This window comes from Heptranchias perlo, chromosome 20 (genome assembly GCF_035084215.1).
Source record: "Heptranchias perlo isolate sHepPer1 chromosome 20, sHepPer1.hap1, whole genome shotgun sequence".
NCBI classification, from domain to species: domain Eukaryota; kingdom Metazoa; phylum Chordata; class Chondrichthyes; order Hexanchiformes; family Hexanchidae; genus Heptranchias; species Heptranchias perlo.
In genome coordinates, this window is record NC_090344.1 from 20,495,132 (window position 1) to 20,522,356 (window position 27,225).

At 45.9% G+C, this 27,225-nt stretch overlaps 7 non-coding genes across 7 annotated transcripts; all 7 read left to right on the forward strand.

Moving 5' to 3' along the window:
• The first annotated feature begins 1,276 nt into the window (after nt 1–1,276).
• Nucleotides 1,277–1,349, forward strand: trnak-cuu (transfer RNA lysine (anticodon CUU)). The gene has a single exon. It is a non-coding gene; the product is annotated as a tRNA-Lys (tRNA).
• Nucleotides 1,350–7,733: 6,384 nt separating this feature from the next.
• Nucleotides 7,734–7,806, forward strand: trnak-cuu (transfer RNA lysine (anticodon CUU)). The gene has a single exon. It is a non-coding gene; the product is annotated as a tRNA-Lys (tRNA).
• Nucleotides 7,807–8,825: 1,019 nt separating this feature from the next.
• trnaf-gaa (transfer RNA phenylalanine (anticodon GAA)) lies at nt 8,826–8,898 on the forward strand. Its single transcript has one exon. It is a non-coding gene; the product is annotated as a tRNA-Phe (tRNA).
• Nucleotides 8,899–11,756: 2,858 nt separating this feature from the next.
• Nucleotides 11,757–11,829, forward strand: trnak-cuu (transfer RNA lysine (anticodon CUU)). Its single transcript has one exon. It is a non-coding gene; the product is annotated as a tRNA-Lys (tRNA).
• Nucleotides 11,830–12,887: 1,058 nt separating this feature from the next.
• trnaf-gaa (transfer RNA phenylalanine (anticodon GAA)) lies at nt 12,888–12,960 on the forward strand. Its single transcript has one exon. It is a non-coding gene; the product is annotated as a tRNA-Phe (tRNA).
• Nucleotides 12,961–15,818: 2,858 nt separating this feature from the next.
• trnak-uuu (transfer RNA lysine (anticodon UUU)) lies at nt 15,819–15,891 on the forward strand. Its single transcript has one exon. It is a non-coding gene; the product is annotated as a tRNA-Lys (tRNA).
• Nucleotides 15,892–18,196: 2,305 nt separating this feature from the next.
• On the forward strand, nt 18,197–18,269 carry trnaf-gaa (transfer RNA phenylalanine (anticodon GAA)). Its single transcript has one exon. It is a non-coding gene; the product is annotated as a tRNA-Phe (tRNA).
• Nucleotides 18,270–27,225: the final 8,956 nt, after the last annotated feature.

Below are 27,225 nucleotides of genomic sequence, written 5' to 3' on the forward strand. Positions count from 1 at the left end.
TGTCACAGACCTGCTGGTTTGTCCTGCTCATTTCATCTCATCTCATTTTCCGCAAACCTGAATATTACTGGAACAGAGAATGGCGAATCACAGCTCAAAAATCAATCCTCTCTTCCACGAGCGGACTGAGTCTTTCAACATACAGGTGTTTAATGGCAAGGTGAGTTTAATTTTCAGAAATAATACAGCACAGATTTTCACTCGTGCAAGCTGCACACCCTTTATTTTGGAAAAGTAAACTGATTGGAAGAAAGCTGTTACATTGAGTGCGGCAACCTGAAGCGTCAGCTCGATGAATTTGTCCTTGAACATTTGCAAGTTCTGTTTCTGTGGCGCAATTGGTTAGCGCGTTTCGTTGCGAACTGAAAAGTTGGTCGTTCGAGCCCACTTGAGGACGCTGAGGCAACCTTTTCCCTCAACATTCATTGTCTCGCATTTCTTGGGTTCGAATGTGTGTCTTGTCTGCCAGAAAATGTAACGCAAACATTGCCAGCTGAGTGCGTCTGATTTTCCACCATTTATTCAGCGGTGGGATAACAGGCATATGAAAAATATCCAAAAAAACGAGGTTGGCTTGAACGAAGTCGGAATACTTCCTGACAGAGAAGGTTCGAGGGTTGCAAGCGAGCTCCTTCACATTGACATGGATATTTCTGCAGTGAGCGACATCAGACTGTTTCCACAATGAATGTCACTCCCTTTATTTTGGAAAAGTGAAATGTTATTCACATTCCGACTGGTTTCAGTTGATTTGTGAGAGATCGTGAAAGGATCAATCTCCGGTTCAGACGGCCTTTTTCCCACTCTCTGTTGACCGAATCCAAAATGAAATTGGAGCTGGACTTATCATGCAAGAAATCCGGAATCACTTCAGCAAACAAAATACGGCCGAAAGCTGGAACTCTCTCATCCCAAAGGATGTGGATTGTGGTTCAATTCATAATTTGAAGTCTGATATTGATCGATCGTCTTTCGATTCGTGTACCAAGGAATATGAGTCCAAGGCGGAGAAACAGAGATGAATTGCAGATCAACTCATGATCGAATTGAATGGGGCAGCAGGTTCGAGGGGCTGAATGGCCTTCTCTTGTCCCGATGTTCCTATACTGCTCAGCGCGGGGCTGGACGAATGGTAAAAGACATCAGACTAACTCCAGAATGAAAAAACGGGTGTTCAGAAGTTGATACCCTGAGATTGTGGAACGAACTGAACTCCTGCAGTGAAGCCAACAGCTATCTCTCTGCAATAACAGGATGGGAAGTATTTTGGCAGTTGGCACGGCTCGCTCAGTCGGGAGAGCATGAGACTCTTAATTTCAGGGTCGTGGGTTCGAGTCCCACGTTGGGCGATTTGTGTTCCACTTTTCACACTCGGTGATAAAAGTTTCAAAGTGCAACGTCTTTTCTCCAGATTCGAACCAGACACAACCCTGAGCTGTGTGAAAGGAAACCGTGAGCGTTGCCAAATCTCCATTCCCTCCCGATTGGACCTTCTCATTCCCTCCACATGAGACACGGACAGGTTTTCGGTTCAATCGGATTCATTTTTTGCTGTTATTAAAAATGTTGAAAGTCAGAAAGTTTAATATTTAGTCGATGCCAACTCTGGAACAATTCGCCTCTCTGATACCTCCTGATCCCCCCTTACCCTATTTGATTCTCCCTGTGCTCCTTATCATCGCTGATACGCTCTGTCTCTTCCCTTCTCCGATACCCTCAGAGAGTCCATGATCCACTTTGAACCTTGTCAGCGCCATTCACCTACTCTGATATCCACTGAGTGCCCCTTACACAGATGCGCCCTGAGCCGCCTTACACTCTCCCATACTCGGCAGTCCTTCCCCTCTCTCAGATCTTAATACACTCTCTGATGCCATCTGATTGTCCCTTCCTCTCTCTGAGCCCCCTTGCACTCTCTGATGCCCTCTGATCGTACCTTCCCTTCTCTGAGATGCCGTTGCCCCAATGGATCGCCACTAAGAAGCGATGAGACGCCCTGACGCCTTCTCAGAACCAATTACCGTCCCTGCGATCAAAGTGCGGTGTAACTTCACAGGTGGATCTACCGGTCTGTGTTAAGGATGAGATCAAGAGTTTGATCGGTCGCTGCTGCTTCCGTCTCTGAGAGCTCTATCGGCGGTTGGTACCGATCTTCCTCCCATAAACTGGGTGTGGATGTATGAGTGCGCTGTTGATTTATAAACTTTGGTAGTTTACGTATGACAGCGATGTTTAGAAATGAACTGTGGGTGTATCTCGATGAGTGCGATATTTATATATGAACTGTGGGTGTATCTCTATGAGTGTGATGTTTATATATGAATTGTGGAATGAACAGGCGGGGCAATTCCTCCTGGGGTTATATTTTCTTCCACGACAATAACACAAAGTAATCGTTGGGTGCAGATCCGAAATTCAGTTGAGAGAGCGTTAGACTGAAGATCTGAATATCCTTGGTTCAATCCCGAATTTCGGCAGTTTTTGGTTGTTTACTTTATTCTTCCTTGCTTCGATTCTCGGATTGATTTGCATCAAATTTAATTCCCGCCACTGAAGGATTGGGGATTGAATAGAGAGACATCAAGGATGGGAATTATTTATATCGTTTGTATTTGGCTGTTATTTCTCTGTTACCTTCTGCCTTTTTCTCTTGGTTTTGTCTCTCTCGGTGCCAGGTGACCATTTGATTTGTCCTGAACTGATCCATTTTCCACAACTCGGGGCTGATGATCATTAATGGGAACAGGCCGCGAGTTGAACGCTTATTTGCAAATTGGAGAATGACAAATAAAAAAGAAAGACGTGTTCATCCTGCCCAGGGGCAAAGTTACAACGGATATAATTCAAAAAACGTTCCCAGTGAATTTTTCGGTGGATTTTCTTTGTAAAGCTTCGATTTCAAAAGTTACATAAACGCGAAATAAATAAAGTAAATTACAAGAATCGAGTCCATGATCATTATGTTACAGTATACTCTTTGCAAACGAGTTAACCGGCCGTACCAACGGCACATTAGGCTGTGTAATTAATTTTTGTACCTGCAGCGATTTCTGCACTTGGACCCCTAAATCTCTCTGCTCCTCCACAGCACCGAGTTTCTCACAATTTAGAAAATACTAGTGTCATAGAGTCATAGAGTTATACAGCACGGATAGAGGCCCTTCGGCCCATCGTGTCCGCGCCGGCCTTCAGCCCTGTCTACTCTAATCCCATATTCCAGCATTTGGTCCGTAGCCTTGTATGCTATGGCATTTCAAGTGCTCATCCAAATGCTTCTTGAATCTTGTGAGGGTTCCTGCCTCCACAACCCTTTCAGGCAGTGAGTTCCAGACTCCAACCACCCTCTGGGTGAAAAAGTTCTTTCTCAAATCCTCTCTAAACCTCCCGCCTTTTACCTTGAATCTATGTCCCCTTGTTATAGAACCCTCAACGAAGGGAAAAAGCTCCTTAGTATCCATCCTATCTGTGCCCCTCATAATTTTGTACACCTCAATCATGTCCCCCCTCAGCCTCCTCTGCTCCAAGGAAAACAAACCCAATCTTCCCAGTCTCTCTTCATAGCTGAAGCGCTCCAGCCCTGCTAACATCCTGGTGAATCTCCTCTGCACCCTCTCCAAAACGATCACATCCTTCCTGTAGTGTGGCGACCAGAACTGCACACAGTACTCCAGCTGTGGCCTAACCAGTGTTTTATACAGCTCCATCATAACCTCCTTGCTCTTATATTCTATGCCTCGGCTAATAAAGGCAAGTATCCCATATGCCTTCTTTACCACCTTATCTACCTGTTCCGCCGCCTTCAGGGATCTGTGAACTTGCACACCAAGATCCCTCTGACCCTCTGTCTTGCCTAGGGTCCTCCCATACATTGTGTATTCCCTTGCCTTGTTAGTCCCTCCAAAGTGCATCACCTCGCACTTTTCCGGGTTAAATTCCATTTGCCACTGTTCCGCCCATCTGACCAACCCATCTATATCGTCCTGCAGACTGAGGCTATCCTCCTCGCTATTCACCACCCTACCAATTTTTGTATCATCAGCGAACTTACTGATCATACCTTTTACATTCATATCCAAGTCATTAATGTAGACCACAAACAGCAAGGGACCCAGCACCGTTCCCTGTGGTACCCCACTGGCCACAGGCTTCCAGTCACAAAAACAACCTTCGACCATCACCCTCTGCCTTCTGCCACTAAGCCAGTTTTGTATCCAAAGTGCCAAGGCACCCTGGATTCCATGGGCTCGTACCTTCTTGACCAGTCTCCTGTGCGGGACTTTATCGAAGGCCTTACTGAAATCCATGTATACCACATCCACTGCGTTACCCTCATCCACACGCCTAGTCACCCCCTCAAAAAATTCAATCAAATTAGTCAGACATGATCTTCCCTTGACAAAGCCATGTTGACTATCCCTGATTAATCCTTGCTTCTCCAAGTGGAGACGAATTGTGTCCTTCAGAATTTTTTCCAATAATTTTCCTACCACTGATGTTAGGCTCACTGGCCTGTCGTTCCCTGGTTTTTCCCTACTCCCCTTCTTGAATAATGTTATTACATTAGCGGTTCTCCAGTCCTCTGGCACATCCCCTGTGGCCAGAGAGGTTCTGAATATATGTGTCAGAGCCCCCGCAATCTCCTCCTTTGCCTCACACAGTAGCCTGGGATACATTTCGTCCGGGCCTGGGGATTTATCCATTTTTAGGCCTGCTAAAACCGCCAATACCTCCTCCCGCTCGATGTTAATATGTTCGAGTATATCACAGTCCCCCTGCCGTATTTCTATGTCTACATCGTCCTTCTCCATAGTGAAAACAGATGCAAAAAATTCATTTAGAACCCCTCCTACATCTGCCGGCTCCACACACAGATTGCCATTTTTGTCCCAAATGGGCCCTATTTTTTCCCTCGTCATCCTCTTACCCTTAATATGCTTATAAAACATCTTAGGATTTTCCTTTTTTTTGCTCGCCAGTGTTATTTCATGGCCCCTCCTTGATCTCCTAATTTCTTTTTTAAGTATCCCCCTGCACTTTTTGTACTCCTCTAGGGCTTCCTCCGTCTTTAGCCTTTTGTATCTGCCAAAAGCCCTCCTTTTTTTCCTAATCCATTCTCGTATATCCCCTGACATCCAAGGTTCCCTGGAGTTCTTGGAACCACCCTTGACCTTTACGGGAACATGTTGCCATTGTATGGTCTCAATCTCCCTTCTGAAAGACTCCCATTGCTCCGATGCGGATTTTCCTCCAAGCAGCTGATCCCAGTCCATTTTGGCCAGATCCTGCCTTATCCTATTAAAATCGGCCTTCCCCCAATTTAGAACCTTTATTTCCGGCCCCTCCCTGTCCTTTTCCATGACCACCTTAAATCTCACCAAATTATGGTCAATGTCACCAAAGTGCTCACCGACGAGCACTTCTTCCACTTGGCCGGCCACATTCCCGAGAATTTGGTCCAGTACCGCCCCCTCTCTTGGAGGACTTTCTACCTGCTGGCTCAAAAAGCTCTCCTGGATGCACGTTAAGAATTTTGTACCATCTAAGCCTTTTAAACTCTGATTTATCTTTCTTAGATTTAAAGTGTATGACCTCGGTCTCCCCCACATTGAACTCTATTTGCCACAGTTTGTCCACACACTTCATCTATCAATTCCCACTTTTTAATTTCCCGCTCCCATCTGCATTACTCCTTGCGTCACCAGAAGGCTGCTTGTTCAAAACACGGGGTGACCGTTGCCTTGAGAGCTGATAGGATTCTGTATCGTTCCGGAATGAATGTTTCAGCTGCTTTTTCTCAATAAACAGAACCTTGCTCTAAATTCTGGTTCTCTGGTTCTCACATTTCAGCAAATCCTATCATTTTGCCCTCGACTTTTGATCTTGTGCTGCGGATGAAACTTTTGCAAAGAGGGAGAAGAAGTCCCCAAATCGCCCCACGTGTATCTCAAACGCTTTGGGAAGAAGTTCTGTGGAAACAATCAGGAATTTAAAGGCACCTCAATGACCTGCACTTTCATTGAATGACTTTTTTTCGCCATTGGAATCGACGTGAAATCGCTGTCGGCTTTCATCTCGCTGAAGTGGAGAGTGTGGCCGCCTTGAATCGGTCAACGTGTTAGTGACGAGTTTGGGTTAAGCACGGGTCGCGTTTATTTCTGAAATCTCACCAAGCACCGGGGAAAAGAAACTTAGAATCAAACTGTCCCTGTAAGTGATGAATTGAAGGGAATATCGCTCCAAACAGATCTGGACAATGTGCAGCGCAGCCGCACAGGAGTTACAAATCCACCCTCTCGCCACTCGGCAATCGCATTAACTGAACTTTTCTCCGGCCCAGTGTCACCGCGCTGAAATCGAGTCTTTCTCGGCCACATTTTTTCTTAACATAATAATTACTGGTTTAAGAGTGAAAATTGTCGTCCACTTCACTGTAAGTGCAAGAGACAACTTTGTAGACACCGTGTAGTGTCACAGACCTGCTGGTTTGTCCTGCTCATTTCATCTCATCTCATTTTCCGCAAACCTGAATATTACTGGAACAGAGAATGGCGAATCACAGCTCAAAAATCAATCCTCTCTTCCACGAGCGGACTGAGTCTTTCAACATACAGGTGTTTAATGGCAAGGTGAGTTTAATTTTCAGAAATAATACAGCACAGATTTTGACTCGTGCAAGCTGCACACATTTTATTTTGGAAAAGTAAACTGATTGGAAGAAAGCTGTTACATTGAGTGCGGCAACCTGAAGCGTCAGCTCGATGAATTTGTCCTTGAACATTTGCAAGTTCTGTTTCTGTGGCGCAATTGGTTAGCGCGTTTCGCTGCGAACTGAAAAGTTGGTCGTTAGAGGAGACGAAGGCAACCTTTTACCTTATCTTTCATTGTCTCGCAAATTCTTGGGTTCGAATGTGTGTCTTGTCTGCCAGAAAATGTACCGCAAGCATTGCCAGCTGAGTGCGTCTGATTTTCCACCATTTATTCTGCGGTTGGATAACAGGCATATGAAAAATATCCAAAAAAACGAGGTTGGCTTGAACGAAGTCGGAATACTTCTTGACAGAGAAGGTTCGAAGGTTGCAAGCGAGCTCCTTCACACTGACATGGATATTTCTGCAGTGAGCGACATTAGACTGTTTCCACAATGAATGTCACTCCCTTTATTTTGGAAAAGTGAAATGGTATTCACATTCCGACTGGTTTCAGTTGATTTGTGAGAGATCGCTAAAGGATCAATCTCCGGTGAAGACGGCCTTTTCCTCTCCCTCTGTTGGCCGAATCCAAAATGAAATTGGAGCTGGACTAATCATGCAAGAAATCAGGAATCACTTTTGCAAACAAAATACGGCCGAAAGCTGTAACTCTCTCATCCCAAAGGATGTGGATTGTGGTTCAATTCATAATTTGAAGTCTGATATTGACAGATCGTTTTTCGATTCGGGGACCAAGGAATATGAGTCCAAGACGGAGAAACAGAGATGAATTGCAGATCAACTCATGATCCAATTGAATTGGGCAGCAGGTTCGAGGGGCTGAATGGCCTTCTCTTGTCCCGATGTTCCGATACTGCTCAGCGCGGAGCTGGACGAATGGTAAAAGACATCAGACTATCTCCAGAATGAAAAAACGGGTGTTCAGAAGTCGATACCCTGAGATTGTGGAACGAACTGAACTCCTGCAGCAAAGCCAACAGTTGTCTCTCTGCAATGATAAGATGGGAAGAATTTCAGCAATCGACCCGGCTAGCTCAGTCGGTAGAGCATGAGACTCTTAATCTCAGGGTCGTGGGTTCGAGCCCCACGTTGGGCGATTTGTGTTCTACTTTTCACACTCGGTGATAACATTTTTAAAGTGCAACCTCTTGTCTCCAGATTCGAAACAGGCACAACCCTGAGCTGTGTGAAAGGAAACCGTGAGCGTTGCCAAATATCCACTCCCTATCGATTCTACCTTCTCGTTCCCTCCACATGGGACACGGACAGGTTATCGGTTCAATTGGATTCACTTTTTGTTGTTATTAAAAATGTTGAAGGTCAGAAAATGTAATATTTAGGAGATGCCAACGCTGGAACAATTCGCCTCTCTGATACCTCCTGATCCCCCCTTCCCCCATTTGATTCTCCCTGTGCTCCTTATCATGGCTGATACGCTCTGCCTCTTACCTTCTCCGATACCCTCAGAGAGTCCATGATTCACTTTGAACCTTGTCAGCGCCATTCACCTGCTCTGATACCTATTGATTGCCCCTTACACAGATGCGCCCTGAGCCGCCTTACACTCTCCCATACTGGGCAGTCCTTCCCCTCTCTCAGATCTTAAAAACACTCTCTGATGCCATCTGACTGCAAGCTCTCCTCTTTGAGCCCCCTTACACTCTCTGATGCCCTCTGATAGTACGTTCCCCTCTCTGAGATGCCCTTGCCACAATGGATCGCCACTAAGAAGCGATTAGACGCCCTGAGGCCTTCTCAGAAGCAATTACCGTCCCTGCTATCAAAGTGCGGTGTAACTTCACAGGTGGATCTACCGGTCTGTGTTAAGGATGAGATCAAGAGTTTGATCGGTCGCTGCTGCTTCCGCCTCTGAGAGCTCTATCGGCGGTCGGTACCGATCTTCCTCCCACAAACTGGGTGTGGATGTATGAGTGCGCTGTTGATTTATAAACTTTGGTAGTTTACGTATGACAACGATGTTTATATATGAACTGTGGGTTTATCTCTACGAGTACGATGTTTATATATGAATTGTGGAATGAACAGGAGGGGCAATTCCTCCTGGGGTTATATTTTCTTCCACGACAATAACACAAAGTAATCGTTGGGTACAGAGCCGAAATAGCTCAGTTGGGAGAGCGTTAGACTGAAGATCTGAAGGTCCTTGGTTCAATCCCGAGTTTCGGCAGTTTTTGGTTGTTTACTTTCTTCTTCCTCGCTTCGATTCTCGGATTTATTTGCAGTGAAATTTAATTCCCGCCACTGAAGGATTGGGGATTGAATAGAGAGACATCAAGGATGGGAATTATTTATATCGTTTGTTTTTTGCTGTTATTTCACTGTTACCTTCTGCCTTTTTCTCTTGGATTTGTCTCTCTGGGTGCCAGGTGACTATTTGATTTGTCCGAAACTGTTCCATTTTCCACATCTCGGGGCGGTCAGACCCGCTCTGTCTGTCTGTTGCTGCTGATGATCATTAATGGGAACAGGCCGCGAGTTAAACGTTTTTCTGCAAATTGGAGAAAGACAAATCAAAAGAAAGACGTGTTTATCCTGCCCAGGGGCAAAGTTACAACGGATGTAATTCAAAAACGGTCCCCGTGAATTTTTCTGTTGATTTTCTTTTTAAAGCTTCGATTTCAAAAGTTACAAAAACGCGAAATAAATAAAGTAAATTACAAGAATCGAGTCCGTGATCATTATGTTACAGTATACTCTTTGCAAACGAGTTAACCGGCCGTACCAACGGCACATTAGGCTGTTTAATTAATTTTTGTACCTGCAGCGATTTCTGTACTTGGACCCCTAAATCTCTCTACTCCTCCACAGCACCGAGATTCTTACCATTTAGAAAATACTCTGATTTATCTTTCTTAGATTTAAATTGTATGACCTCGGTCTCCCCCACATTGAACTCTATTTGCCACAGTTTTGTCCACACACTTAATCTATCAATTCCCACTTTTCAATTTCCTGCTACCATCTGCATTACTTCCTGCGTCACCAGAAGGCTGCGTGTTCAAAACACGGGGTAACCGTTGCCTTTAGAGCTGATAGGATTCTGTATCGTTCCGGAATGAATGTTTCATCTGCTTTTTCTCAATAAACAGAACCTTGCTCTAAATTCTGGTTCTCTGGTTCTCAAATTTCAGCAAATCGTTTCATTTTGCCGTCGACTTTTGATCTTGTGCTGCGGATGAAACTTTTGCAAAGAGGGAGAAGATGTCCCCAAATCGCCCCACGTGTATCTCAAACGCTTTGGGAAGAAGTTCTGTGTAAACAATCAGGAATTTAAAGGCACCTCAATGACCTGCACTTTCATTGAATGACTTTTTTTCGCCATTGGAATCGACGTGAAATCGCTGTCGGCTTTCATCTCACTGAAGTGGAGAGTGTGGCCGCCTTGTATCGGTCAACGTGTTAGTGACGAGTTTGGGTTAAGCACGGGTCGCGTTTATTTCTGAAATCTCACCAAGCACCGGGGAAAAGAAACTTAGAATCAAACTGTCCCTGTAAGTGATGAATTGAAGGGAATATCGCTCCAAACAGATCTGGACAATGCGCAGCGCAGCCGCACAGGAGTTCCAAATCCACCCTCTCGCCACTCGGCAATCGCATTAACTGAACTTTGATCTGGCCCGTGACACCGCTCTGAAATCGAGTCTTTCACGGCCACATTTTTTCTTAACATAATAATTACTGGTTTAAGAGTGAAAATTGTCGTCCACTTCACTGTAAATGCAAGAGACAACTTTGCAGACACCGTGTAGTGTCACAGACCTGCTGGTTTGTCCTGCTCATTTCATCTCATCTCATTTTCCGCAAACCTGAATATTACTGGAACAGAGAATGGCGAATCACAGCTCAAAAATCAATCCTCTCTTCCTCGAGCGGACTGAGTCTTTCAACATACAGGTGTTTAATGGCAAGGTGAGTTTAATTTTCAGAAATAATACAGCACAGATTTTCACTCGTGCAAGCTGCACACCCTTTATTTTGGAAAAGTAAACTGATTGGAAGAAAGCTGTTACATTGAGCGCGGCAACCTGAAGCTTCAGCTCGATGAATTAGTCCTTGAACATTTGCAAGTTCTGTTTCTGTGGCGCAATTGTTTCGCGCGTTGAGCTGCTAACTGAAAAGTTGGTGGTTCAAACCCACCAAAGGACACTAAGGCAAACTTTTACCTTAACATTCATTGTCTCGCATTTCGTGGGTTCGAATGTGTGTCTTGTCTGCCAGAAAATGGACCGCAAACATTGCCAGCTGAGTGCGTCTGATTTTCCACCATTTATTCTGCGGTTGGATAATAGGCAAATGAAAAATTCCAAAAAAACGAGGTTGGCTTGAACGAAGTCGGAATACTTCTTGACAGAGAAGGTTCGAAGGTTGCAAGCGAGCTCCTTCACACTGACATGGATATTTCTGCAGTGAGCGACATCAGACTGTTTCCACAATGAATGTCACTCCCTTTATTTTGGAAAAGTGAAATCGTATTCACATTCTGACTGGTTTCAGTTGATTTGTGAGAGATCGTTAAAGGTTCAATCTCCGGTTCGGACGGCCTTTTTCTCTCTCTCTCTTGGCCGAATCCAAAATGAAATTGGAGCTGCACTAATCATGCAAGAAATCAGGAATCACTTCAGCAAACAAAATACGGCCGAAAGCTGGAACTCTCTCTTCCTAAAGGATGTGGATTGTGGCTCAATTCATAATTTGAAGTCTGATATTGATCGATCGTTTTTCGATTCGGGTACCAATGAACATGAGACCAAGGCGGAGAAACAGAGATGAATTGCAGATCAACTCATGATCTAATTGAATGGGGCAGCAGGTTCGAGGGGCTGAATGGCCTTCTCTTGTCTCGATGTTCCAATACTGCTCAGCGCGGGGCTGGACGAATGGTTAATCGACATCAGACTCACTCCAGAATGAAAGCACGGGTGTTCAGAAGCAGATACGCTGAGATTGTGGAACGAATTGAACTCATGCAGCAAAGCCAACAGCTGTCTCTCTGCAATAATAGGATGGGAAGAATAGTAGCATTCGGCCCGGCTAGCTCAGTTGGTAGAGCATGAGACTCTTAATTTTAGGGTCGTGGGTTCGAACCCCACGTTGGGCGATTTGTGTTCCACTTTTCACACTGGGTGATAAAATTTTTAAAGTGCAACCTCTTGTCTCCAGATTCGAAACAGGCACAACCCTGAGCTGTGTGAAAGGAAACCGTGAGCGTTGCCAAATATCCACTCCACCCCGATTCTCCCTTCTCGTTCCCTCCACATTGGACACGGACAGGTTATTGGTTCAATCGGATTCATTTTCTGCTGTTATTAAAAATGTTGAAGGTCAGAAAATGTAATATTTAGGAGATGCCAACGCTGGAACAATTCGCCTCTCTGATACCTCCTGATCCCCCCTTACCCGATTTGATTCTCCCTGTGCTCCTTATCATCGCTGATACGCTCTGTCTCTTACCTTCTCCGATACCCTCAGAGAGTCCATGATCCACTTTGAACCTTGGAAGCGCGATTCACCTGCTCTGATACCCACTGAGTGACCCTGACACAGATGCGCCCAGAGCCGCCTTACACTCTCCCATACTCGGCAGTCCTTCCCCTCTCTCAGATCTTAATACACGCTCTGATGACATCTGACTGTCCCTTCCTCTCTCTGAGCCCCCTTACACTCTCTGATGCCCTCTGATAGTACCTTCCCCTCTCTGAGATGCCCTTGCCCCAATGGATCGCCACTAAGAAGCGATTAGACGCCCTGAGGCCTTCTCAGAACCCATTACCGTCCCTGCTATCAAAGTGCGGTGTAACTTCACAGGTGGATGTGCTGGTCTGTGTTAAGGATGAGATCCAGAGTTTGATCGGTTGCTGCTCCTTCCGCCTCTGAGAGCTCTCTCGGCGGTCGGTCCCGATCTTACTCCGATAAACTGGGTGTGGATGCATGAGTGCGCTGTTGAGTTATACACTTTGGTAGTTTTCGTATGACAGCGATGTTTATATAAGAATTGTCGGTGTATCTCTATGAGTACGATGTTTATATATGAACTGTGGGTGTATCTCTATGAGTACGATGTTTGTATATGAATTGTGGAATGAACAGGAGGGGCAATTCCTCCTGGGGTTATATTTTCTTCCACGACAATAACACAAAGTAAGTATTGGGTGTAGAGCCGAAATAGCTCAGTTGGGAGAGCGTTAGACTGAAGATCTGAAGGTCCTTGGTTCAATCTCGAGTTTCGGCAGTTTTTGGTTGTTTACTTTCTTCTTCCTTGCTTCGATTCTCGGATTTATTTGCAGTGAAATTTGATTCCCGCCACTGAAGGATTGGGGATTGAATGGAGAGACATCAAGGATGGGAAATATTTATATCGTTTGTATTTGGCTTTTATTTCTCTGTTATCTTATGCCTTTGTCTCTTGGTTTTGTCTCTCTCGGTGCCGGGTGACAATTTGATTTGTCCGAAACTGTTCCATTTTCCACATCTCGGGGCGGTCAGACCCGCTCTGTCTGTCTGTTGCTGCTGATGATCATTAATGGGAACAGGCCGCGAGTTAAACGTTTACCTGCAAACTGGAGAAAGACAAATAAAAAGAAAGACGTGTTTATCCTGCCCAGGGGCAAAGTTACAACGGATGTAATTCAAAAAACGGTCCCCGTGAATTTTTCTGTTGATTTTCTTTTTAAAGCTTCGATTTGAAAAGTTATAAAAACGCGAAAGCAATAAAGTAAATTACAAGAATCGAGTCCGTGATCATTATGTTCCAGTATACTCTTTGCAAACGTGTTAACCGGCCGCACCAACGGCACATTAGGCTGTTTAATTAATTTTTGTACCTGCAGCGATTTCTGTACTTGGACCCCTAAATCTCTCTGCTCCGCCACAGCACCAAGTTTCTCACCATTTAGAAAATACTCTGATTTATCTTTCTTAGATTTAAAGTGTATGACCTCGGTCTCCCCCACATTGAACTCTATTTGCCACAGTTTTGTCCACACACTTAATCTATCAATTCCCACTTTTCAATTTCCTGCTACCATCTGTATTACTTTCTGCGTCACCAGAAGGCTGCGTGTTCAAAACACGGGTTAACCGTTGCCTTTCGAGCTGATAGGATTCTGTATCGTTCCGGAATGAATGTTTCATCTGCTTTTTCTCAATAAACAGAACCTTGCTCTAAATTCTGGTTCTCTGGTTCTCAAATTTCAGCAAATCGTTTCATTTTGCCCTCGACTTTTGATCTTGTGCTGCGGATGAAACTTTTGCAAAGAGGGAGAAGAAGTCCCCAAATCGCCGCACGTGTATCTCAAACGCTTTAGGAAGAAGTTCTGTGTAAACAATCAGGAATTTAAAGGCACCTCAATGACCTGCACTTTCATTGAATGACTTTTTTTCGCCATTGGAATCGACGTGAAATCGCTGTCGGCTTTCATCTTACTGAAGTGCAGAGTGTGGCCGCCTTGTATCGGTCAATGTGTTAGTGACGAGTTTGGGTTAAGCACGGGTCGCGTTTATTTCTGAAATCTCACCAAGCACCGGGGAAAAGAAACTTGGAATCAAACTGTCCCTGTAAGTGATGAATTGAAGGGAATATCGCTCCAAACAGATCTGGAAAATGTGCAGCGCAGGCGCACAGGAGTTACAAATCCAACCTCTCACCACTCGGCAATCGCATTAACTGAACTTTACTCTGGCCCGTGTCACCGCGATGAAATCGAGTCTTTCTCGGCCACATTTTTTCTTAACATAATAATTACTGGTTTAAGAGTGAAAATTGTCGTCCACTTCACTGTAAGTGCAAGAGACAACTTTGTAGACACCGTGTCGTGAACCAGACCTGCTGGTTTGTCCTGCTCATTTCATCTCATCTCAATTTCCGCAAACCTGAATATCACTGGAACAGAGAATGGCGAATCACAGCTCAAAAATCAATCCTCTCTTCCACGAGCGGACTGAGTCTTTCAACATACAGGTGTTTAATGGCAAGGTGAGTTTAATTTTTAGAAATAATACAGCACAGATTTTCACTCGTGCAAGCTGCACACCCTTTATTTTGGAGAAGTGAACTGATTGGAAGAAAGCTGTTCCATTGAGCGCGGCAACCTGAAGCTTCAGCTCGATGAATTAGTCCTTGAACATTTGCAAGTTCTGTTTCTGTGGCGCAATTGGTTAGCGCGTTTAGTTGCGAACTGAAAAGTTGGTCGTTTGAACCCACGAGAGGACGCTGAGGCAACCTTTTACCTCAACATTCATTGTCTCGCATTTCTTGGGTTCGAATGTGTGTCTTGTCTGCCAGAAAATGTACAGTGAACATTGCCAGCTGAGTGCGTCTGATTTTCCACCATTTATTCTGCGGTTGGATAACAGGCATATGAAAAATATCCAAAAAAACAAGGTTGGCTTGAACGAAGTCGGAATACTTCTTGACAGAGAAGGTTCGAATGTTGCAAGCGAGCTCCTTCACACTGACATGGATATTTCTGCAGTGAGCGACATCAGACTGTTTCCACAATGAATGTCACTCCCTTTATTTTGGAAAAGTGAAATGGTATTCACATTCCGACTGGTTTCAGTTGATTTGTGAGAGATCGTTAAAGGATCAATCTCCGGTTAAGACGGCCTTTTTCTCTCTCTCTGTTGGCCGAATCCAAAATGAAATTGGAGCTGGACTAATCATGCAAGAAATCAGGAATCACTTTAGCAAACAAAATACGGCCGAAAGCTGGAACTCTCTCATCCAAAAGTATGATGATTGTGGTTCAATTCATAATTTGAAGTCTGATATTGATGGATCGTTTTTCGATTCGGGTACCAAGGAATATGAGGCCAAGACGGAGAAACAGAGATGAATTGCAGATCAACTCATGATCTAATTGAATGGGGCAGCAGGTTCGAGGGGCTGAATGGCCTTCTCTTGTCCCGATGTTCCTAGACTGCTCAGCGCGGGGCTGGACGAATGGTTAAAGACATCAGACTAACTCCAGAATGAAAAAACGGGTGTTCAGAAGTTGATACCCTGAGATTGTGGAACGAACTGAACTCCTGCACAAAGCCAACAGCTGTCTCTCTGCAATAATAAGATGGGAAGAATTTCAGCCGTCGGCCCGGCTAGCTCAGTCGGTAGAGCATGAGACTTTTAATCTCAGGGTCGTGGGTTCCAATCCCACGTTGGGCGATTTATGTTCTACTTTTCACACTCGGTGATAAAATTTTTAAGTGCAACCTCTTGTCTCCAGATTCGAAACAGGCACAAACCTGAGCTGTGTGAAAGGAAACCGTGAGCGTTGCCAAATATCCACTCCCTCCCGATTCTCCCTTCTCGTTACCTCCACATTTTACACGGACAGGTTATCGATTCAATTGGATTCACTTATTGTTGTTATTAAAAATGTTGAAGGTCAGAAAATGTAATATTTAGTAGATGCCAACGCTGGAACAATTCGCCTCTGTGATACCTCCTGATCCCCCCTTACCCTATTTGATTCTCCCTGTGCTCCTTATCATCGCTGATACGCTCTGTCTCTTACCTTCTCCGATACCCTCAGAGAGTCCATGATCCACTTTGAACCTTGTCAGCGCCATTCACCTGCTCTGATACCCATTGATTGCCCCTTACACAGATGCGCCCTGAGCCGCCTTACACTCTCCCATACTCGGCAGTCCTGCCCCTCTCTCAGATCTTAATACACTCTCTGATGCCATCTGACTGCCCGCTCTCGTCTTTGAGCCCCCTTACACTCTCTGATGCCCTCTGCTAGTACCTTTCCCTCTCTGAAATGCCCTTGCCACAATGGATCGCCACTAATAAGCGATTAGACGCCCTGAGGCCTTCTCAGAACCAATTACCGTCCCTGCTATCAAAGTGCGGTGTAAATTCACAGGTGGATCTTTCGGTCTGTGTTAAGGATGAGATCAAGAGTTTGATCGGTCGCTGCTGCTTCCGCCTCTGAGAGCTCTATGGGCGGTCGGAGCCGATCTTCCTCCCATGAACTGGGTGTGGATGTATGAGTGCGCTGTTGATTTATAAACTTTGGTAGTTTACGTATGACAACGATGTTTATATATGAACTGTGGGTGTATCTCTATGAGTACGATGCCTGTATATGAATTGTGGAATGAACAGGAGGGGCAATTCCTCCTGGGGTTATATTTTCTTCCACGACAATAACACAAAGTAATCGTTGGGTGTTGAGCCGAAATATCTCAGCAAACCTGAATATGACTGGAACATAGAATGGCGAATCACAGCTCAAAAATCAATCCTCTCTTCCACGAGCGGACTGAGTCTTTCAACATACAGGTGTTTAATGGCAAGGTGAGTTTAATTTTCAGAAATAACACAGCACAGATTTTCACTCGTGCAAGCTGCACACTCTTTAATTTGGAAAAGTAAACTGATTGGAAGAAAGCTGTTGCATTGAGCGCCGCAACCTGAAGCTTTAGCTCGATGAATTAGTCCTTGAATATTTACAAGCTCTGTTTCTGAGGCGCAATTGGTTCGCGCGTTCACCTGCTGATTGAAAAGTTGATGGTTCGAACCCACTAGAGGACGCTAAAGCAACCTTTTACCTGAACATTCACTGTCTCGCATTTCGTGGGTTCGAATGTGTGTCTTGTCTGCCAGAAAATGTACCGAAAACATTGCCAGATGAGTGCGTCTGATTTTCCACCATTTATTCTGCGGTTGGATAACAGGCATCTGAAAAAATCCAAAAAAAACGAGATTGGCTTGAACGAAGGCGGAATACTTCTTGACAGAGAAGGTTCGAAGGTTGCAGGCGAGCTCCTTCAGACTGAATCACACTGACATGGATATTTCTGCAGTGAGCGACATCAGACTGTTTCCACAATGAATGTCACTCCCTTTATTTTGGAAAAGTGAAATGGTATTCACATTCCGACTGGTTTCAGTTGATTTGTGAGAGATCGTTAAAGGACAATCTGCGGTTAAGACGGCCTTTTACTCTCTCTCTCTGTTGGCCGAATCCAAAATGAAATTGGAGCTGGACTAATCAGGCAAGAAATCAGGAATCACTTTTGCAAACAAAATACGGCCGAAAGCTGGAACTCTCTTATCCCAACAGATGTGGATTGTGGCTCAATTCATAATTTGAAATCTGATATTGATAGATCGTTTTTCGATTCGGGTACCAAGGAATATGAGTCCAAGACGGAGAAACAGAGATGAATTGCAGATCAACTCATGATCTAATTGAATGGGGCAGCAGGTTCGAGGGGCTGAATGGCTTTCTCTTGTCCCGATGTTCCGATACTGCTCAGCGCGGGGCTGGACGAATGGTAAAAGACATCAGACGAGCTCCAGAATGAAAAAACGGGTGCGATGTTTATAGAGGAACTGTGGGTGTATCTCTATGAGTGTGATATTTATATATGAATTGTGGAATGAACTGTCGGGGCAATTCCTCCTGGGGTTATATTTTCTTCCACGACAATAACACAAAGTAACAGCTGGGTGTAAAGCCGAAATTGCTCAGTTGGGAGAGCGTTAGACTGAAGATCTGCAGGTCCTTGGTTCGATCCAGAGTTTCGGCAGTTTTTGGTTGTTTACTTTCTTCTTCCTTGCTTCGATTCTCGGATTTATTTACAGTGAAATTTAATTCCCGCCACTGAAGGATTGGGGATTGAATAGAGAGACATCAAGGATGGGAAACATTTATATCGTTTGTATTTGGCTGTTATTTCACTGTTACCTTCTGCCTTTTTCTCTTGGTTTTGTCTCTCTCGGTGCCAGGTGACCATTTGATTTGTCCTAAACTGATCCATTTTCCACATCTCGGGGCGGTCAGACCCGCTCTGTCTGTCTGTTGCTGCTGATGATCATTAATGGGAACAGGCCGCGAGTTCAACGTTTATCTGCAAATTGGAGAAAGACAAATCAAAAGAAAGACGTGTTTATCCTGCCCAGGGGCAAAGTTACAACGGATGTAATTCAAAAAACAGTCCCCGTGAATTTTTCTGTGGATTTTCTTTGTAAAGCTTCGATTTCAAAAGTTACAAAAACGCGAAATAAATAAAGTAAATTACAAGAATCCAGTCCGTGATCATTATGTTACAGTATACTCTTTGCAAACGAGTTAACCGGCCGTACCAACGGCACATTCGGCTGTTTAATTAATTTTTGTCCCTGCAGCGATTTCTGTACTTGGACCCCTAAATCTCTCTGCTCCTCCACAGCACCGAGTTTCTCACCATTTAGAAAATACTCTGATTTATCTTTCTTAGATTTAAAGTGTATGACCTCGGTGTCCCCCACATTGAACTCTATTTGCCACTGTTTTGTCCACACACTTAATCTATCAATTCCCACTTTTCAATTTCCTGCTACCATCTGCATTACTTCCTGCGTCACCAGAATGCTGAGTGTTCAAAACACGGGGTAACCGTTGCCTTTAGAGCTGATAGGATTCTGTATCGTTCCGGAATGAATGTTTCACCTGCTTTTTCTCAATAAACAGAACCTTGCTCTAAAGTTTGGTTTCTTTGTTCCCCGGTTTCAGGGAGGTGTCTCATTCTGCACTCGACTTTTGATCTTGAACTGCGGTTGAAACTTTCGCGAAGAGGGAGAAGTCCCCAAATCGCTCGACCTGAATCGCCAACGCTTTGGGAAGAAGTTCAGTGCAAACAATCAGGAATTTAAAGCACCTCAATGAGCTGCACTTTCTTTGGGTGAGTTTTCTTCGCCATTACATTCAACCGTGAAATCGCTCTCCGCTTTCATCTCACTGAAGTGAAGAGAGTGACCGCCTTGTATCTGTCAGTGTGTAAGTGACGAGTTTGGGGTCGGTGTGGGTCGCGTTCTATTTTGAAATCTCACCAAGCACCAGAAAAAAGAAACTTAGAATCAAACTGTCCCTGTAAGTGATGAATTGAAGTGAATATCACTCTAAGCAGATCTGGACAATGCGCAGTGCAGCCGCACGGGAATTCCAAATCCACCCACTCACCACTCGACAATCAGAGAAACTTAACTTTACTCTGGCCCAGTGTCACCGCGCTGAAATCAAGTCTTTCTCGGCCACATATTTTCCTAACATCATAGTTACTGGTTTACGAGTGAAAACTGCCGTCCGCTTCACTGTAAGTGCAAGAGACAACTTTGTCGACACCGTGTCGTGTTACAGACCTGCTCCTTGGACCTGCTCATTTCATCTCATCTCATTTCCTGCAAACCGAAACATGACTGGAATAGAGAATGGTGAATCACAGCTCGAAAAATCAACCCTCTCTACTCCTGGGTGACCGAATCTTCCAACATACAGGCATTTAGGGACAAGGGGAGTTTGATGTTCAGAAATAAGACAGCACCGATTTTCACTCGTGAAAGCTGCACACCCTTCATAAAAGTAAACTGATGGTAAGACAGCTGTTACATTGATCGTTGTAAGCTGAAGCGTTAGCTCGGTGAATTAGTGGTTCAAAAACCCAACCGTCGTGCCTCTGTGGCGCAATTGGTAAGCGCGTTCGGCTGTTAACTAAAAATGTTGGTGGTTCGAGCCCACCCGGGGATAACAGGGAGTTTTTACCTTAACATTCGTTGTTTCGCATTTCCAGGTTTCGAATGTGTGTTCTGTTTGTATGAAAATGTACCGTAAACATTGCTAGCTGACGCGCGGCTAATCTTCCACCATTGCATCTGCGGCCGGTTAACAGGCATCTGAGGTCCAGTTTTGAGCTTCGACGATCTGTTCACACAACACGTTGGATGGTGTCCTCAGTGCGAAAACGGGAGTTCGTCTCTCCGAGGACTGTGCGGTGGTCACTCCTCCGAATTCTGTCATGTGCAGATGCATTTCAGACAGATAGATTTGTGAGGACGAGGTCAAGTAAATTTTTCCCCTCGTGTTGGTTTGCTCACCATCTGCTGCAGGCCCAGTCTGGCAGCTATGTCCTTCAGGACTCAGCCAGTATTGGTGCTACCTGAGCCACTTTTGGTGATGGACATTGAAGTCCCCCACCCAGAGTCCCTTGCTACCCTCAGTGCTTCCTCCAAGTGGTGCTCAACATGGAGGAGGACTGATTCACCAGCTGAGGGAGGGCGGTTGGTGGTAATCAGCAGGAGGTTTCCTTGCTCATGTTTGACCTGATGCCATGAGATTTGCATTTGGTCCAGAGTCAATGTTGAGGACTGCCCGGATCATTCCCTCCTGACTGTATATCACTGTACCGCCACCTCTGGTTGGTCTGTCCTGCCGGTGGGACAGGACATACCCAGGGATTGTGATGGAAGAGTCACGGACCTCTGTTGAAAGGTATGATTGTGTGAGTATGGCTATATCAGGCTGTTGTTTGCCAGCTCTCCCAATTTTGGCACAAGTCCCCAGATTTTAGTGAGGAGGACTTTGCAGGGTCAACTGCGCTTGTTCTGCCTTTGTCATGTTCAGTGCCTAGAGGTCCGTCCGGTTTTATTCTTAATATGACTTTTTTTAAGCGAGTTTTTACAACTGAATGGCTTGCTGGGCCATTTCAGAATCAACCACATCGCTGTGGGTCTGGAGTCACATTATAGGCCAGACCAGGTAAGGACGGCAGGTTTCCTTCTCTAAAGGACATTAGTGAACCAGATGTGTTTTATTTATGACAATCCGGTCGTTTCATGGCCACCATTAATGATACTAGTATTTTAATTCCAGATTTTAATTAATTGAATTTAAATTCCCCAGCTGCTGTGGCAGGATTTGAACTTATGACTCGCAGATTATTCGTCCAGACCTGGCGAGATTAACAGTCTAGTAACATAACCGCTATGCTACCGGATCTGGACAATAACATATTGATTTGACTCTTTTTATCAATTAGTATTAAAAAAACCCGCACTCCCACGGGTCACACCGAGATGGGGCCTATTTTTAATAAACTATTAAAGATGACGTTGTGTCTAAAAAATAAACGTGACTAAAAAAAGCAAAAAATAAAGAAATAATGTGATTTGGTTCCAGTTTTTCCCTTTTTTTCCGTTTAATTTTGTGATGAAGAAATAAAGGTGTCGAGGGGGGAAAAAAGCAACAATTTCAATGCAACCATTAAGAACAGGCCCATCTCCGTGTGAGCCGTGCGAATGCGGGTTGATGTTCCGGAGCCCGTGGGCCTCGGACTCTGCCTCAGGCTGATTGGGACATTCATTTACTGCCAATTAACAGCGCTGCGATAAAAAGGGGGAGTCGACTCTATACTCCCACTTAGCTGCGAGGGTTCGCTTGTTATAATGGAGGGGTTGGGGATGTGTGGTTTATTATTTGTTGTAATCTGTTCAGCTCAGCAGCCCTCTCTTCTTTTCCCCGCCGATAAATGTTGGCTGTCTCCCAAAAACCGTAAAGACTGCGGATTTCCGCGAATTGATGCCAGTGAGTGTGTGCAGAGAGGTTGCTGCTTCGATGCGGGGAGCCGGGATGCGCCGCCGTGTTTCTATTCATTGGACAATCTGCTAGGTGTGTGTATTCTCAGTCCGTCTATATTCTGGGCCAGGACTTTCCAGGGTCACCCGCAATCCAGCTGCACTCGGTTTCCCTGAACAGTTTCATCTCTCTCCTTCCTGTCCGACAACGTCACTTAGAATTTCAATCGTTTCCAGTCCGAAGAGTGGAACCGGTGGTGGATTGAGAGCCTCTAATCCCGTAGAGTGTAGTTGATGGTGGGATTGGGAGCTGTTAATCAGATACAGAAAGGACAATAGTTAATCGGCCTTTGACCCAGTATCTGTAGTTCGAACCATTCCACCGTTGCTCGGTGACTTGGGACTCACACTAGTTGAATTCTGCCTGGTGTATTTGCCCAGGTAGTGGGGTGGGGGCTGAGTGAATGAGCCCCGTCCCCTGTTGCCACTGACCATTTGGATTTGATGTTTTACTTCTAGCAGAGCTGCTGGCAATTTAAATTCAACCAGCGTGGTTATTAGTTGTTGGTCGACTGGTCTCCATTAGACAGATAATGGGACGGGATGGAAACATGTATGGGGTTTGTCCCCCTCCGAGTAACGGTTCCCTTGACCCTCCCCGCGGGGTAACTAATCGCCTTTCATTGACTCTCTTGCAGTCTGCACCAAAGATGGGCGGGTCCTTATCGCTATCTCCAAGAATTTGACGCTGCCTCCTGTGAACCTGACAACCCTCCATCTGAAGAATGGAGACGGAGCTGAATGCAATCCGACCGTGGCTTCTGCAGACACTGATCTTTCAGTTCGCCGTCACTGAATGTGGCACTACTCAGCGGGTAGGTATTGCGGGCTGGGAGTCCCATCAATGGCTCAGATCGGGACTGATGGTCTTCTGTCTCTTGTAGCTGGACGGCGTGAACATCCTTTATGAAACGGATGTGTTGGGTGAGTTTGAGATCTTGGATGGCGCTTTGGGATCGGTGACCCGGGACAGCCCTTTCAGGTGAGAATAGGAGCATATTCAGCGGGTAGAGACAGTGAGGAGCTGAATTCTGCAGCCGTGTCCGTTCTCTTGCAGGCTCCATGTCCAGTGCAGTTACAAGGGAAGCCAGGAGTCTGATCTGCAGGTGAAGCCCAGAGTTTACACCCTTCCTCCGCCACTGCCAGCCACTGAGGCCGGGATCCTGCTTCTGGAGCTGAGAATAGCGAGAGGTAACGAGTGCTGGCTGATGGCTAGTGTCCAACTTCAGGCTCTCTCTCCAAATAGTGCCCGCCCTTCATCTTTCTCTTTTCAGATGGTGGTTACCGGAGCTGGTACGTGGCCAGTGACTACCCGATCCTGAGTGTGCTCCGGGACCCCGTGTTTGTGGAGGTTCGTGTCCTGAACCGGAACGATCCGTCCCTTGTGCTGGTGCTCAATGACTGCTGGGCGACCCCCACCGCCGAGCCTTATTCGGGGCTCCGATGGGATCTCCTGGTGGACAGGTCAGGGAGCCAGTGAGGGAGCTTGGGGCAGTGTGGGGATTGGGGAGGGGACGACATGGGCGAGGATTAATACAGAAATCGTTACTTGAGTCCGAGTTAATGACGGGGGAAATAGTCCTTCGAAGTTGATATTATATTCCAGACTCTGGTATAATTGGTTTGATGTAAACCTATAACCGTGTGTCTCCCTCTGTCTCTGTTCCAGGTGTCCCTTTGCTGGTGATAACTACAAAATCCGCCTCCTCCCGGTAAACGCTGCTTCCCATTTACGGTTCCCAACTCACCATAATCGTTTTGTCGTCAGCACGTTCGCTTTCTGGGACCGAGTTTTGGGCCGGGCTCTGTCCGGGGAGGTGAGTTTCCTTCAGTGCTTCTTTCCCGGTCACTTGCTATCACTTGTTCCCTGTGTCTGAAGTGAGCAGGCCCCTGTTGGTCGGTTGACTGTAGAAGCATTGATCTCCTCACTGGGAGCTGTGGGATTAAACATACCGCACTGTCCCTTTGCAGGTTTATTACCACTGTAGTGCTGAGGTTTGCTACCCTTCCACCCGAGAGAACTGCACGGCTCCCTGCAGCCCCAGTAAGTACCTGTGATCTGACTACAAACTAAACCCTGATGGAGGGGTTGGTGTGGGACATCGGGACATGGGGCTCCCTCAGCAAGGGGCCGAACACTGGGCACAGGAGGAGTGTCCCGAATCCGGAGCTCTGGGAACTTGTCCATTTCCTTTCGGTGCAGGTTTCCATTTGAATAGCAATCTAGGGCAGCGGGTCAGTAATTGTGATGGATGCTCTGATCCTTGAGCTGGGATGAATGAGGTATTTTTGGTTCCTTGCTACTTGATCGGATGCTGAGCTGCTCAACTTGCCGACCCCTGAGGAGCAGAATCCTCCAATTGTTGGCACGGGTGTGTTCCGCATCCGGTTCGGAATAGTCCACCCTTGGCCTTGGAGAACATTAAACCAGCATCTTACGATCATTCTGACACTGGGAATTCAGGGTGGAACCGAACGGATGTCCCGGGGCCGGACACCTGTCCAATTGTGAGTGTCTCATAAAACTGCGGGTCAAAGTAGTGCATAAAACAGTGTCTCCTTCACCAGGAGACCAGACTGGCCATTGTGGCGGCAGCAATTGCGAACTCTGCTCAGTTTGCACGTCCTTCTGAGAATCGGTTTGGTGTGAACCGGATGAAATTACAGCCGGAACTGCAATCTCCAAACTCTGTCCGGTACCCAGGGCCCTGATGTGTTTTGCATGAGGCCATCAGATTCAGGATTTCCAGAGATGAAGATTTAATCATTCACCATGAACTCTTGTCTCTGTTTCTCTCTCTTCCCCCAGAGAGGCGAAGAAGCGCCGATGACCAGTCTGGAATAACGGTGACCGCTGATGGACCCATCCTTTTCCTGGAAGGTGAGGTGCGATTGGCTGCTCTGATTCACCAGGACGAGAAAGGTAAAGCAGGGAGCTCCACCTGTGTCTAGTGATGGAGTACCTGGTGCCCATCTAACCCTGACTTCTCCCCACAGATACTGCTGTTGATTCCCCCTTCCTTGTTCCTGTATTTGCGGTTGGGGTAGCGCTGCTCTCCATGGTCCTGTTGGTCGGGACTGTTGCGATATGGAAAATGGAGCAGGGCCGCAGGGTGGGCTCCGAGTGCAGCTCCATGGAACTGTAGATGCGTCTGTTGGATAATAAAATCCTATTATAGATGATTGGTGGTCTCGTGTTATCTTCCAAATGCTCGCTGGATTGTACGTTGCAGTGAGGTAACTTGGTGTCTGGTTTGAGAATTGTTTTTGCTGCAGTCAACAATTGCAACCTCCCCAATTCGGAATGAGATCCGCGGCAAAGCTGTGGTGGGTTTGTTGTAAAATGGTGTCGGGCAGGAATGACAAGTTCACTTGCCTCTAACTCTGATCCTGTGGGTTGGTCCTGGGCCCATATCTCTGGAATTTCCTCTTCCCTGAGTGCATGGATTGACCAGTTTACCAAGCCGGGAGAATGTTAGGCTCTCTCCTTGCATGACCTCTGGCTGCTGGTCTCGCCGGCTACAGGAACAGCAGAATAGACCAGATGAATGCGTAGCAGGAGGGATTTAAATTCCTGGGACTTAGGGACCGGTTCTGCAGAAGTTGGGACGGGTTACACCGGAGCCGGACCGCGACCGATGTCCTCATGGGGGTGTTTGCTAGTGCTGTTGGGGAAGGTTAAAACTAGAATGGCAGGGGGATGGGAACCTGAGCAGGGAGACGGAGGAGGGGGAAACAAGGATAGAAACAAGACAGAACAGGAAGAAGCAATCGTGGCAGGCAGAGAAAACAAGGGCGATAAACAAATTGGGCCATCGTGCAATAAGGTTGATGAATTAACAGCGCAGATAGATATTAACGGGTATGATATAGTTGCGATTACAGAGACATGGCTGCAGGGTGACCAAGGATGGGAACTGAACATCCAGGGGTATTCAATATTTAGGAAGGACAGGCATAAATGGAAAGGAGGTGGGGTAGCGTTGGTCAAGGAGGAAATCAATGCAATAGTGAGTAAGGATAATCATGGCTCGGAAAATCACGATGTGGAATCTGTATGGGTGGAATTAAGAGACACCAAGGGGCAGCAAACGTTGGTTGGGGTTGTCTATTTGCCCCAAACAGTAGTGGAGATGTTGTAGGGGGGGGGGGGCATTAAACAAGAAACTAGAGACACATGCAAGAAAGGTACAACCATAAGCAGACTTAAATTTACATAAGAACATAAGAACATAAGAAATTGGAGCAGGAGTAGGCCAATCGGCCCCTCGAGCCTGCTCCGCCATTCAATAAGATCATGGCTGATCTGATCCCAACCACAAATCTAAAGAACACAAGAAGTCGGAGCAGGACCCGGCCACATAGCCCCTGGGCCCTCCGCCACCCACAGGGCATTGACCGATCCGAACTCAGCTTCATGTCCAATTTCCTGCCCGCTCCCCATAACCCCTAATTCCCTTTACTTCTAGGAAACTGTCTATTTCTGTTTTAAATTTATCTAATGATGTAGCTTCCACAGCTTCCTGGGGCAGCAAATTCCACAGACCTACCACCCTCTGAGTGAAGAAGTTTCTCCTCATCTCAGTTTTGAAAGAGCAGCCCCTTATTCTAAGATTATGCCCCCTAGTTCTAGTTTCACCCATCTTTGGGAACATCCTTACTGCATCCACCCGATCAAGACCCTTCACAATCTTATATGTTTCAATAAGATCGCCTCTCATTCTTCTGAACTCCAATGAGTAGAGTCCCAATCTACTCAACCTCTCCTCATATGTCCGCCCCCTCATCCCCGGGATTAACCGAGTGAACCTTCTTTGTACTGCCTCGAGAGCAAGTATGTCTTTTCTTAAGTATGGAGACCAAAACTGTATGCAGTATTCCAGGTGCAGTCTCACCAATACCTTATATAACTGCAGCAATACCTCCTTGTTTTTATATTCTATCCCCCTAGCAATAAAAGCCAACATTCCGTTGGCTTTCTTGATCACCTGCTGCACCTGCATACCAACTTTTTGATTTTCGTGCACTTGGACCCCCAGATCCCTTTGCACTGCAGTACTTTCCAGTCTCTCGCCATTAAGAAAATAACTTGCTCTC